Genomic DNA, 14,178 nt, shown 5'->3' on the forward strand with positions numbered 1-14,178 from the left:
CGGAGCGCCATTACTCCTCATTGCTCTCTACTGCCTGTTCAGATTTACTTGGAGGGGAAGCTCTCTCTCTTGGCTGGAAAGGGTTGCGGCTGTTAAAATGATCTTACTACCCAAGATACTCTACGTTATGCAGACATTACCACTGCAGCCCACCCCACACGTCATTGGTAAGCTGCAACATCTTATTGAACACTATGTATGGGCTGGTAAGAAGGCACACATGGCAAAGAAACAGGCACCTCTTGCTCCCAGAGTGCCTTAGGTATTCCCCACTTGGCGCGGTACTGTCAGGCAGTGCAACTCAGATATTTAGAGGAATGGTCTAGGCCTCACTCTGAGCAACACTTGTGCTTTATATACCATGCGGTAACTGGGATCCACATCTGGAAAATGCTGTGGTTCTCCAAGCCTTATCGGCCACTAGGGGTTTATATCTCACCCATAGTTAGGGTGATGGTAGGAACGTGAGACAAGGTGCATTTGATAAGGAAAGCTCTCCACCCGCATATCACCACAGACACCGATTATGGGGAATCCTGACTTCCCTCCAGCACTTCGGGGGACTGTATTTTCACAGTGGCAAAAAGCCAATTGTAAGAGGGTGGGGGACCTATTTGACCAAGACGGCTTTATTGATTTTGCACAGGTCCAGTCTAATTATGGTGTCCCTCCCAGTGCACATTGGCAGTATGTTGCCATTTGGCACTGGGTTACACATCTACGCATACGCCTGCATGCCAGTCGACCCCTCCCAACTTTCGAGAAATGGCTCCTCACCTGCTGTATGGACAAAAGCCTCCTCTCTGACATCTATGCCTTCCTTAATGCCCCAATGACCTCTAAGAAGTCTCCAGCACAGTGGACATGGGAACTAGAATGTGATTGTCGCTTTACCCCCAAGGAGTGGTATGCCATCTTACACCGAGCCCACATGTCTGCCTGTAGCGCCTCCGTAAAGAGACTTTAGTTAAAATTGCACATTATTGGCATTACACCCGGGCTAGAACAGCTAAATGGAAACAGGGTGGGATGATAGCTGTTGGAGGCAATGCGGACAGCTAGGTACATTGACACACATTCTCTTGCATTTCCCCAAATTACAACAATTCTAGATGGATGTCCTGGAGGAAATTAATGTGATGTACGAAACTGACCTACCAAGGTTCCCCAGCCACATCTTGTTGGGCCTCCCCAACTCACTAACATACCCCTACGATCGGCGAGGGGGGCTATCACCAATGCCCTCTGTGCAGCCAAGCAAGTCATTCTTTCCATGTGGGGCACAGATGGGACACCAACGTGGCTGGATTGGCAGCAGAGCTCCTTCGCATGGAGAAGCTGAATGCAATTAGTGGACAGCGAATTGCCACAATTTGATAAAACTTGGGGGCAGTGCATAATTTGAGCCGGTGGTTTCCGGAGCTCGGCACCTGAACTTAATTGGCAGCACCGGCACTTATGACAGTGGCCCACATGGTGGGCTGTTTGTCTGATTTATCGTGAGTACAATAACAGTTGTTTACTAATTCAACATATGTGACTATTACTTATGGCCAATGCTAATCTCATAGCTTTGGGGGCCTGGAATAGTCTGAGCTGTCACACTTGTAGGAGTGTGATGGTTAGTAGCTGGTTTAGTACTGTCATTGGCAGCGCTGGTAGGGGGCAATGGGTGGCGTAGGCTGCAGTGGCCTCCTGATGAGGGCCCTGGCACTTAATGTTTTACAAATCAAGCACTGCCTGGGGGCCCAGTATACGATTTCTATCTCGCAAATCAAGGGAACTATCTTGTCCAGCCTACCTTCCGGTACTTCGCCTCATACAAATGGACTAATGGCGCTGACTGAGGTGTGGAAGTTGTGACTTAACCTGTCTTCTCTATCCCATTATAGCCTGAACAACCTGCATTTCCTAATAACGGGAGCTGTCGAGTGGGTACCTACCCCCCTTCCCTTGACATCCCTTTGTACCTTACCTCCTCTCATGCTAGGCTGCCCCACTGATTATCCTTTTTCCAGGGTCAACCTACCGTTCCCCTTGTTGCACCTCAACGGCCATCGGATGTAGGTGAGGAGATTGTTATGTACCGTTTATTTCTTGAAACTCAATAAAACAGATTTAAACCTAAAATATTACTCAAAGTGTCACACTTGAGCTATAAAAAAAACATGTAAGCACACCAAAAGTAATGGAAATGCCACACATAGGCAAACTAAAAACATGGCAGCTATGTAGGTTACTTCCAATCATGAAACATTTAAAATATGCAACATATTAATAATGAAAGAAGTAAGAATGTACTTAACATGGCTGCAGAGCAGCAAAGAAGAGGGGGGTTTCTATTGGACATGACGACTTATATGAACTACTTAATGTTCATTGGTTGTACTACTGTGCTCTTGGAATTTGTAGTTTCTCTGTATTCATGAGTATTGCAGATTTTGCCATAAAATGTAATTTTTTGATGTATGTAATTTCTGGCTGCTGAGAATAGGAAGTGAAGAGGAAACTGCATAATATGAAGTCTTCAAATCCTGACATATAATAAGTAAACCTTAAATAATAAATATCATGATTACATGTAATTTAGAGATTTTACAACTTGTTCAACAAAAGTCAAAACACTTCGTATATTGCCTGGATGTTTTGTTCAATAAAAATGTATACAGTCAGCTGCTGTCATGTGTAATCTCATAATTCCGCCGCTGTGAAGCTTGGGTCTGCTCTTGTGCCGTTAGGTGGCGCCAGAGAGGCGCTGAGCTCTACAAGGCACGTTGGCTCATCCTTCTCTGAGGCACTCTAATGAGAAGGGACCGGGCTCGGGTTTCCGGCTGCGCTCGGCTTTCCCCGCTTTCGCTCGGTTCTCCATGGCTCCGCTCTGCCTCCTCTTCCAGCTCCAGGATAAGAGTCGCAGCGGGAGAGGCGGAGTGTGGGTGCGCTAGGCTCCTGTGGCCAGCGGAGGAGCGGGGCTGGACAGCCGGCACTGTGGAGCAGGGAGGCTGCAAGCTGAGGGCATTGGAGCCGGTGCCCCGTGTTCTCTGGAGAATGGGGATCAGTAGCAGATGAGACCTCCTGGGTCTGGGTCCCAGGCAAGTCCCACTTGTGCACGCTCTCCAGGTAACCGGTATGTATCCTCAATTAATAGGAGATTATTTTGGGCATCCTATTTTACAATCATTTCAAATTTTACAGTAACAGAACTGCAGAATTGTTTTCCTGTGTGTAGACAAAATGTCTGTGAGAACTAAATGCAAAGCTCCAATAAGCAAATGTGTGAAATTGTCCTAAAGCGCTTCAGCGCCTCGTCAGGGGTAATAGGTGCTTTATAAAAACAAATTACAGTTACAGTTCACCACAAGATAGCATCCATACATTTTTTGCGAAGGTCCACACAGGTTTTTTAGTTCCGTATGAGAAAGGAAAGTGCATATCTGAGGAAAGTGCACATACACTAGTCTTTGAAAAAGCATGTCAAGTTCATTGGGAAAAAATCACTTTTGAAATACTTGTATTTTTTGGAATTGTTTCGAATGGTGTTCGGTTTTCTTCTGAAAGGTGTCAAAGTGCCTTTGAAAGATGACGAGATTGTTCGGAAGAATGTAAACATGATTCTTTAAAGAGTTGAAGTTTTTTTAAGTTTATGGAATTATGTAAAAGTGTACATAGGTCTTGAAAAGTTTTCCAGAGAAGTGTAGGGGGTTCTTTTGAAATCAGCATTCCAGATATTGTTAGAGAAATACTTAAAATGACTTTGAGGACAGCGATCACCCCACAAAATACTGTAGTTGTTGACAGAAAGCCGTGTAAGAGGCAAGAGTTACATTGCAAAGAAAATGTCGAAAATGCTGAGGAAAAAAATTACGGGGAGTGGGTACTACAAACAGTGGTTGGCTTAGTAAATGTGCGGTCTAAGTGAAACTCTCATATTTGTACCACCAGTCATTTGCTCAAAACATGTTGACAAACTGGCCATTGGTGGCTGGATGACAATTGACATTCCAACCGTAAATAAATACCTACATGATATTTTTAGCATTGTATGGGGTACATTTTGGAGAGAGGCTAAGGTATCATGCAGTCTCATTTTACATTCACTTCATAATAATAAATAAATATAATACGTTAGGAGTCAGCATTTGAAGAAAGGGTGAAGGGCGGGTCCTATTTTGAACGGGGAGAGTTGGTTGGCAGGATGGAGTGTTGGTTGCAGGAAGAACTACCCGTTGCTTGATTTTGTTAATAAAGGGACGTGTGCGCCTTCCAGAAATAGCTGCATGGAGGGGGTGGGGTGGGTCGAGGACGGACGTTTTGAGAGAACATTTTGTGAGACGTGCCTTAGCCCGCGAGCCCCGCCTCTCCTAATTATGACGGATGGGTTGCATGCGTCCCTTTGCTGTCTGCAGGAAAGGAATGGAGTAAATGGCTCAATGTGTTATTTTTCCTGAGATTTATGGGGTCGTCTCCGTGATGTGGAGGGTGTCAGACAGGGGCTGGTGCTCAGGAGAGGTCAGTGTTATCGCGTGGCTGGGATCGGTGTAGCAGGAGAGCGCGAGCCCAGAGCGCCACGGCTTGTCTGGTTGCCATTGGAGACAGGAGTGTTCTGCTGACAGCACAGGGCTTCCTGCTCAGACCGCGGCAGAGCGGCCTGCAGTGCAGCGCGCTGCTGCTGGGCACCGGGGTCTCGAGTGGATGAGGCACGCTACTTACTCCTCACACCACCCACTCACTGAACCCCGGCTTGCGCTGACCGCGTTTGACTGTCACCGACACCATGGCATGGCTAGGTCTGAGCGTTTACTTACACCTCTGACTCTAAGCGCTACCTTGTGACTTCCACTTTCACCGTCCTTGTCTTGGCCGCCACTTCCACTCCGAGACTGGCAGCCACCACATAACCTTAACCTGCGGTTCCTTAACTTTCACTCCCACCTCAACTCTTGCACCACACTTTGGCACTCGGTGTGGGTCTCAGCCACCACACCTGACTCTCAGGTTTACTACGTTTACTCTCACTGCCATCCATGACCCTAACCACCACTACTAAACCTTCTATACCAGCCCATGCCTTTTACGTGCAGCCTGTTTACTTTAGACCATCACACCTACGGTGACCTACCCCATAATTTACTCTCACTGCCATTTGCTGACTACCCGCCATCTTTGTTAATGCCCCAAAGCTTACTATTAAAGTATACCTCGATTTCTGCCGTCACTCACTGTCACCCTAGACTTTCATTGCAACTCCCAGGTTCTTGCTACCTTGCAGTAGCTCCTACTGCCATGCTGTGAGTCTCACTGCCACCTCACAATTCACAGTACCACCTGGTGACTCGTACTGACACTGTCTACCTCTGCCCCCTCACTCAGTGGGTCACCCCTGACACTCCACACCCTCAGTCCTACAGCCCCCGTAGCACCCACCACCACCCTGTGACTCCCATGGGCACGCGCACGCCCAGTCTCTTTCACTCACCCTGAAATCTTACTGCCAACCCTTCACTTTCACCGCCAGCCTACGAAAGCCACTACTTCCCGCTAACCCTCACTGTCACATGCTTTCACGGTCATCCCCTTAACTACACTGTCATCCCTTAACTCTTACTTCCCCAACACCACCTCTCCAGAAGCCCTCAGCTCTCCATATCCACTGACTCTGAGTGCCACACCAGCCCTCTGACATAGCTCACTGAATTTCGGTGCTACCTGTAACTCTTGTTCATGACCCCCCCACCACTGCACACCTCTCCTGAATGCCCCCCGACTGTCATCGCACCTGCCTGACTCTCATACCCACCATGACTCACTCCAGACTTCCACTACCACCTGAGGAGTCCCACCACCTCCATTGCATGTCATTCTCACTGCCTTTCTCTTGCCGCCACCACTGATTCTCATCTGATATCTTGTGGGCCAGCCACTCTCTTTACTCTCACCCCATATCTTACCCTCACCCTGATTTCAAGACTCTCACCGAATCTCCGACTCTTCATTCTCGTCTGATCCTGACAACCACTGATGTACTCCCACCTAGTCTCAAGTTCTAACCACCTAGTGCCTAATTTGTAAACAAAACAAAAAAGTTCCAGGGCCCATGTTAGGAGGCCACTGCAGCTTGCACCACCCATTTCCACTGCCAGTGACAGTACCAACAAAACTACTAAAAATCAAACTCCTACGAGTGTGAAAATGAAGACTATTCCAGGCCCAAAACGCTATAAGAATGGCCTTTGATGTACATTGACTGAATAAACAACTGTTGTTGTGCTCATATCTAAATTACACAAACAACGATTCCATGTGGCAGGCCGTCATAAGTGCCAGTGTTGGCATTTATGTGCCAGTGCCGTGCTCTGGAAAACACTGGCTCAAATTAAGCACTGTAACCGCCACTCCATGGCTTATCCCTTGATATCTTGATTAACATCTCACCCCACAATCTGTCCAGTATCACTAACTCTTCCTTCTGAGTTTGTCTCACCATCTCTTCCTATCTTCAACTCTAATAGGGCCCCCTGACTCACCATGACTCTCATTGCAACCATGGACGCTTCCTAAGCAGTGCTTTAAATGGGGGAAAATAGTGCAGGTACTCATTTAAATGTGGCGAGTGGGCGGGGTTTGGGGGCGGGGCCTAGAAGTCACGCCGATACTTCTTGACTTCTATACTACTTGCAGCACATACCAAAACACATGAGCAATGTCTTTCAATAAACGAAGGTTTGTTTACTCAGTACACAACGAAAGCCACACGCGGTGATATTTTAACATTTCCTTGTTTTTCAATATTTGCAACATCAATACTGTTTATTGCTGTTGCTTGGCACAATACTATATATTCTCGAGGGACACGGAAACAAGCAGACGTGTACACACAAGCATTCCACACATTTACCTTCCATGAGTGTCTCTATTCTCTCCCCTTTTCTCTCCTAGTTTCTCTCACACAAAAACAATCACAGGCAAGCAGACAAACAAAAGCAGACTCTTACACAAAAGAATCAGGTGGGATTAATGCCATTTGAACCTGTTTACCTCCCACAGCTTTCTGAATAGCGCTGTCACTGGGCTGCTTCAATTTCTGTGTTTATAACACAGCATGCTGGTGAACACCCAGACGGTATGCAGATGAGCCCAAGCTGAATAGTTCAGCAGGGGCTCGGCTCAGGACTACAGAAGTGCCTTGGCTGTCAGTCAGGCCGCCAGCACCAGCCTTTAATGAGTACGGGTACTCTCCTCAGCAGTAGAGAAGTGCCGGTACTCAAAGAGATAAAACTAAGAAGTGCCGGTACTCAGTACCTGTGAGTACCGGCCCATTTGAAGCACTGTTCCTAAGTATTTCCACCAAACATGACTTTGACCTCTCCCTTATTAACGTCATCTTCTTCCCAATCCTGCTACTTTGCACTCACCTATCTGTTTACTTATGCACACTTGCTAATATGCAGCACTTTCTGCTTCACCTTTTCCCCAGCTTTTCCATGCCTCAAAAAACAATGTGATCTGAGTGCAGAAATGTCCTGACGACCACTTGACTTTGTGGATATCTGTCCTTAATCATTGTTTTTTCAGCTTTTTCTTCTTTACCTCAAGTTGACTTTATTCCAGGAGTCTGTGGTGTCAAGAGTATCAATCAATCAATCAATTCGTATTTGTAGAGCGAAGCTCTTTACCTGTACAGGTATTCAGGTGCTGAGTTGTAGGGTTCAGTCAAAAAGCCAGGTCTTGAGTCTCGTCCTGAAATCGGCCAGGGAGGATGATGTCCGTAGGTGGAGGCTCTTCCAGGACTTGGTAGCGAGGTAGAAGAAGGAACCGCCTTCACTTTAGCTTCGGCAGATGTGTGATCTCTGTGCGAGGGAGGAGGAGCAAACGTCTCTGGAGGGTTGGTGGAAGTTCAGGCGGTGGTTGATGTATGCTGGTCCGTGGTTGTGGGGGCTTTGTAGGCCTTGAGTAAAGTAGTTGAAGACATCGGCAAATTAGATGATCCTGTTGTTATTTTCGGCCACAGCATTGTATATTTCCATTTCCCATCAGCCAGTAGTCCCAGACACACACTCTATTGAAAGAAAGAACCACTGATATCCAGCAGCACTGTGAGCCAAGAAGGGTCAAATTTTGTTTGCTATCAGTGTAGTTTTGACAGTGCTTGCATCTCGTTCGTCACTGACGAGATCCTTACCTTATCACACGTGAACCTTTAGTTTTGCCACATTAAAAAGGAAAGGAGAACTGGAATCACTCAGAAAACATCAATAGAAATAGAAACGTTGTAGAAAGGCAGGATATAAGTATTTGTTAAAAATGAAATCTAACCTGAATTATTATGGAAGGCACATTTCCAGTGTGGAACAGAGAAATGCTATTGCTGTTCCCCACTGTTAAAGGTTACACGCCTTCTAAAGTATTATAGACTTGTGGTTTGATTTCTCTATAGAAGAGTCTGCAATCTGAGAGAGCTTTGATGAGGTCCAGTTAAAAAAGTGCAGGCAGTCCATTTACCATATCAATAACTGTGCCGGTGTCCTATTGCCAGAGTCGGACTAGGACAAAAAAAGGCCCTGGCATCAAAGTGACCCCTATTAATAAATAAGATAGTTAAAAACAATGACCCACATTTGCAAATGGGACAGTTTTGAACTTGTAAAGCCTTGTGTATGTGTTTTGCAAGGTATGGGAGACTGCTAGCATTTGTGCTTCTTACAGGCAATTTTTATGGTCATACCAGGGTAATGTACAGTAAAAATCGGCCCAACAGACCATAAAACTGGCCCACAAACTTCCCAAAAAACGGTCCACACTCTGACCTGTCAGATCAGCCCCTGGGGCACTGCCTGATTGCCCTACAGGGCAGTCCGACCCTGCCTGTTGCCTTTCCTGCCTCCAAATTTGTTGGATGTCTCAAAACGTAGGTGAAAAGAGAGAGCATCACTTACAGAAAAAGGGAATCTTTTTAGGGATCCAGAACCTGTGCAGTGCTGGCTTTACCCTCTCTGAGTGACTGCGTGATCCACCTGAGTCCTTTTCTCGGGCTACAGATAGAGAGAGCGGAACCATGGCATGCTCACCTGGAGGAAGGGATACTGTATGGCACTGTAGGTATTAAAAGGGTCACACTGGTTAATATTTTGTATGGCTGTTCCCAGTCCTCCAGAATACAAACAGCAATAAATAGCCAGGGAATTATGAAAGGGAACACGCAAACTGGTTATTCTACAATTCATCCTAATATGTCTTTAAGGAGCACATGTTTAGAATAAGCCAATTTCCTTAACGTAGCGCCTATAGAATATTTGTGAAATAGCCTATGAGATAGCCTTGCACAGGGTGTGTTGGCACTTACAGGCAATTTACCCTAATCTGGCGTTCTCACGTGCACATACATGTATGCCCTCTGTCTTAGGGAGTCCAGCAAATTTCAATACTCAGAAATGTGAAAGGCGCATGATCCGAATCTTGGAAGGTTGTTTTCAAAGAAAGTAGCCAGCATAGTGACACACTGCCCAAGGCAATATTAAGCTTAGTCCGGTTCTGATATGGGATACAGCTGCACACATCAGGTGTTGTTGGTCCTTTTGGCACGATAAGAGAAGTTTGGAAAGAGAATAGTTAGCACTATCTCATGAATCAGATGGAATTCTAACAACACCTTGGGCAGAAACAGCCAACCTATGCAAAGGATAAATGTATTAGATTGTAATTGCATTCATATAGTGCTTACTACTCCAAACGAGGCATCAAAGCGATTTATAGTGGTTACCATGCTACTCTGGAACCCAAGGTCAGTAGTTAATCCAGTGTTGGTTGTTAGCATTGGTTTTTATTTATTTTTGAAGTTAGTTTTGTGCTATCAAGAACATCATTCCAAGTATTCACACCAGTTTCTTTGTGGTATATTAAATTAATACAAGTTAGATGAGTTCAATATTGTGTCTTATGTGAGTTCATGCAAGGTATTGATAGCGTGAATTGTATGCAAGAGAAAAATAGGTATTGCTGAATGTGTACTTATGAACGACTGTGTGTAGTTCAGCCCAGAGAGGCCCTGTAACTTGATTTTATGGCAAGACCGGAGGCTATCATTATCCATGACATCTTAGTGCTGCAGCCATTTAAAACTTAAAAGAGCCAACACTAAAATATTAACACATGAACATTACTTTACGTATGTAGTACTCCAAAGCTGCTTTCGCTTCCTCTTTTCATTGCTGCTCCATGGCAGCGAAGTGCCTCCTTTTTTAAATATCGCCTAGGCAGCGTTTGCGCTGTCTCTTCGAGACATGCTGTTTTCAGGATAAGGGTATAAAGCTCAGCCTACTTTTCGTCCATCTTTTTAATTGGCTCCTGTCCCTGTCCTTTGTAAATGGTGGCTTTTCATTGATCATTAGGCTTAGAAGTCCTGCCTTGTCTCTTCTTGTAACCTCCTATGGGGACAACGCCTATTACATGTGTTGTTACGCCCTAGGTTTTAATTACAGCCTCAAGGCACTATTTTCTTAAAGGCCTTCAGACAGGACACTCACTTGGTCCTAAACTAGGGTGGCAGTGGTTACTTTACTCGCTAACACATCTCACATTTATATTAGACCTTCTCTAAATTTCCCTTCATCAGCTCCACACAGAGTACAACCTAGTCCGGAATTATTATAATCATTCTTTTGTCACATTTCAAAGCTACTAATTGTATATGTGAACATAGCTATTTGAATGTAGTTGTGGTACTGTCTTGCATGCAGTGCATTATGGGTAGGGTGGATTTACCATATCTTCTGCAGGATGCAGTACCATGTGTGACCAAAAGTTGATGATGCTCACTAGGGACCTCTAGGAGCAGCTTGCGGTACTGCACCTAGACAAGCAGTGCTGGTGCCTTGCTCACTAGGGACCTCTAGGAGCAGCTTGTGGTACTGTACCTATACATGCAGTGCTGGTGCCTTGCTCACTAGGGACTCTCTAGGATCAGCTGGCTGTACTGCACCTATACATGCAGTGTTGGTGCCTTGCTCACTAGGGACCTCTAGGAGCAGATTGCGGTACTGCTCCTAGACATGCAGTGCTGGTGCCTCGCTCACAAGGGACCTCTAGGAGCAGCTTTCGGTACTGCACCTAGACATGCAGTGCTGGTGCCTTGCTCACTAGGGACCTCTAGGAGCAGCTTGCGGTACTGCACCTAGACATGCAGTGCTGGTGCCTTGCTCACTAGGGACCTCTAGGAGCAGCTTGCGGTACTGCAACTAAACAAGCAGTGCTGGTGCCTTGCTCACTAGGGACCTCTAGGAGCAGCTTGCGGTACTGCAACTAAACAAGCAGTGCTGGTGCCTTGCTCACTAGGGACCTCTAGGAGCAGCTTGCGGAATTGCACTGAGACATACAATGCTGGTTCCTGGCTCACTACTCAAGAATTATTATTTGCAACGCCAATACCTCAAACTATCGGTAATGCGAGGCCTATTCCATTGCAAATGCTTGTCCTTATTTTGCTTTGCTTGCATGTTTATATGGAAGTGGATTTGTTTGCATCGAGGTTGACAGCACAACTCCAGACTTAGTGCCTGATTCAGGACTTGGCGGACGGTTTACTCTGTCATAACAGTGATGGATATCCCGTCTGCCTGAATATAAATCTCATAGGATATAATGGGATTCATATTTCGGTGAATGGGATATACGTCACCGTTGTGACGGAGTAAGCCATCCGCCAAGATCTAAATCAGGCTCTTAGATCTGTTGAGGACCAGATCTGGAAGCTCTAGCGGTGGATGCTTTTCATCTAAAGTGGAAAGATCTGAAAGGTTATGTATTCCCTCCTTTTGAGATGATTCAGAGGATGTTGTAATCAGTGAGGAGACAGATATCAAGCATTCTTGATAATGCCTTTCAGGGCGGATCAATCTGTTTTTCCTGGGGTGTTGGAGTTAGCAATAGAGGAAACTTTTTTGATAGCAGTCTACCTGGGCTTTTTAGTAGGCAGGTAAGTAGAAGAACACCCAATGTTGGAAAGTGAGGACTTGAACCTTTTTGCTTTGAGAATATAGCAGGAGAGGTGGAGAGTCTGGTGTTCTTTCACGGGAGGCTTCAGAGCACCTCAAGGAGTGTTCGGCTGAAGGCACCAGGAAAACATACAAAGGGTTATGGCAGGCCTAGGTTTGTGGACGTGTGGAAAGGGGTTTGGATCCCTTAGAAGCATCTGCTTTAGAGGTTTTAATTATTCATCTAATTTGCTTTCACATGGTTTGAGTTACCAGCAATTTGAGCTGGACATAAGTTAGTGGATGGCAGGTCACTTTTTAGTGATATAAAGTTGAGAAGGACACCAGAGGCCAGACTTCAGGGTGTCAGCTTGGTTTTGAATTTGTTTGATAAGTGGCTGAGTAATAGTTTTTTGACTTTTCATCTATTGAGTATAAAGTTAGCAAATTTGTTATGTCTGGTTTCTTTTAGAAGAGGTTCAAATGTTCAGACCTTGGAGGTAACTAACAGACATTGTTATCCGGCTGTAGCGCTATTCTCTGCAAATTGCAATCAGGTGATCACTGAGGTGCAACTAGAGCCAAATTTCGGGGGGGCTACTAAAAATTCCGGGGGGGCTAATTCTTCCAGCAATAGGCAGAGTGGAGATGCAGGGTCTTTAAGAAGGGGTGAAAACACAACAAAGCTTCGTAGCAAGTAAATGGTCTTTTAAAGACCTGTGAAGTACTCGGTGCGGCTGCAATAAGACGGATGCCAGACAAAACTGTCTGTGTGTGTGTGTGTCTGGGAACTGTCTCAGCCCGGGCTGACACACACGACGAGGGAGGGGGTGCTGAACCCTTTGAGCCCTATGGGCGTTGCACACCTTGGTAATCACTATTTGGATGTATGAGTTTCATTTAGGTTTACTAATGGGTCCCAAATCGACCTACCTCTACAATATTCATGAGGCAGCTCGCAATTTGCGACCCAGTAGGAATGCTGAAATCACAGGGATGGTGGCCTGCTGGGGTCAACAGACCACCATGTCTGTGATCGCTTTTAAATAAAGCAATCTTTTTTTTTTTATGCAGCCCATTTTCCTTAAAGGAAAATGGTTTGCGTTTAAAAAACAGAAATGAAAAGTTTACTTTTCATTTTGCAAGAGCGGGGAGTGGTCTGTGGGACCACTGCCTGCTCTTTAAAAACATTTTTATGAACATTCACAAAGGGGAAGGAGTCGGGGTCCCTTGGGGACACTTTACCGTTTGCGAATGGGTTACCACCTTCTTGAAGTAGGTGTAAAATGCAAATGTATTGCAACCACATTTCGTTCACAAAGCATTCCTACATACTGCTGCAATTCGGTATTAGGAAAGATTGCCCTAAACACACCCCTTCCTAATACTGAATCAGTATGTATTCACATTTCCAAATTGCTAATCGGTAACATGCTACCAAATTCCAATTGGAATTAATACATACCAATATGCATTTTACTGGTCGCAAACAGCCCGATTCTACGAATTGGGACGTTTGCAATTGGAAAAATGCATGATACATGTGGCCCGTTGTACTTACCTGTACAAGAAAAAGTACTTTAATATGAACCCAACCAGAAAAAACATACTACACTCTTCAGTAGGAAGACACAATTTAGCGTTTCAGGGTGCTATCCATGCAGTGCTGTATCACTTGTTCCAGCGTCCTTCCCCCAGGTCTAAGTGGGCCCCCTTTCTATGGTGTATAAGGTAGTAGTGTGAATAAAGCTCAGTTGAAGTTTGTATCCCTCCTAAATCAGTGCTCATCTCATTGTTAACAGTCACAGTCTGACCACTTGCAGTGCGCCCATGAGAAGCAGAGGTGGCTGTCCTGGTGCACTTGGGTTCTGGCTGAACACATGTTGATTGTCTTACTGGCTGAGGGCGTGGTCCCACAGGATCTGGCACACCCTTGCTAGTGCCCTGATTGAAACAGATAAAACTTGCACTTACAGCCTCTTCTGGATAGTCCCTACTACCGCAGATGCAACCCTGCAAGAGCTGGGTACACCGGGCAGTTGCAGCGCCCACCTGGGCTGATCACTTTGTGGCAGTTGCGGCCATGCACTGGCTTAGCCCTGTGGGCACTTGAGGCCACACACAGGGCGATCACACTAGGGAATTGAGACTATGCATGGGCCAATCACACTGGGCATCTGCAGTCAAGCACAGAATGATGTTGATGCTTCAGTAA

At 45.7% G+C, this 14,178-nt stretch overlaps 1 protein-coding gene across 1 annotated transcript in view; it reads left to right on the forward strand.

Annotated features, from left to right (window-relative positions):
* Positions 1 to 2,827: 2,827 nt before the first annotated feature.
* Positions 2,828 to 14,178, forward strand: part of RADIL (Rap associating with DIL domain) — a 448,013-nt gene continuing 436,662 nt past the window's right edge. The window contains exon 1 of the mRNA XM_085629184.1: positions 2,828 to 3,124. The gene's annotated coding sequence lies outside the window, so the exon portion shown is untranslated. The remainder of the gene's footprint in view (positions 3,125 to 14,178) is intronic.

The sequence above is a fragment of the Triturus cristatus genome, chromosome 10 (genome assembly GCF_964204655.1).
Source record: "Triturus cristatus chromosome 10, aTriCri1.1, whole genome shotgun sequence".
Classification (NCBI taxonomy): domain Eukaryota; kingdom Metazoa; phylum Chordata; class Amphibia; order Caudata; family Salamandridae; genus Triturus; species Triturus cristatus.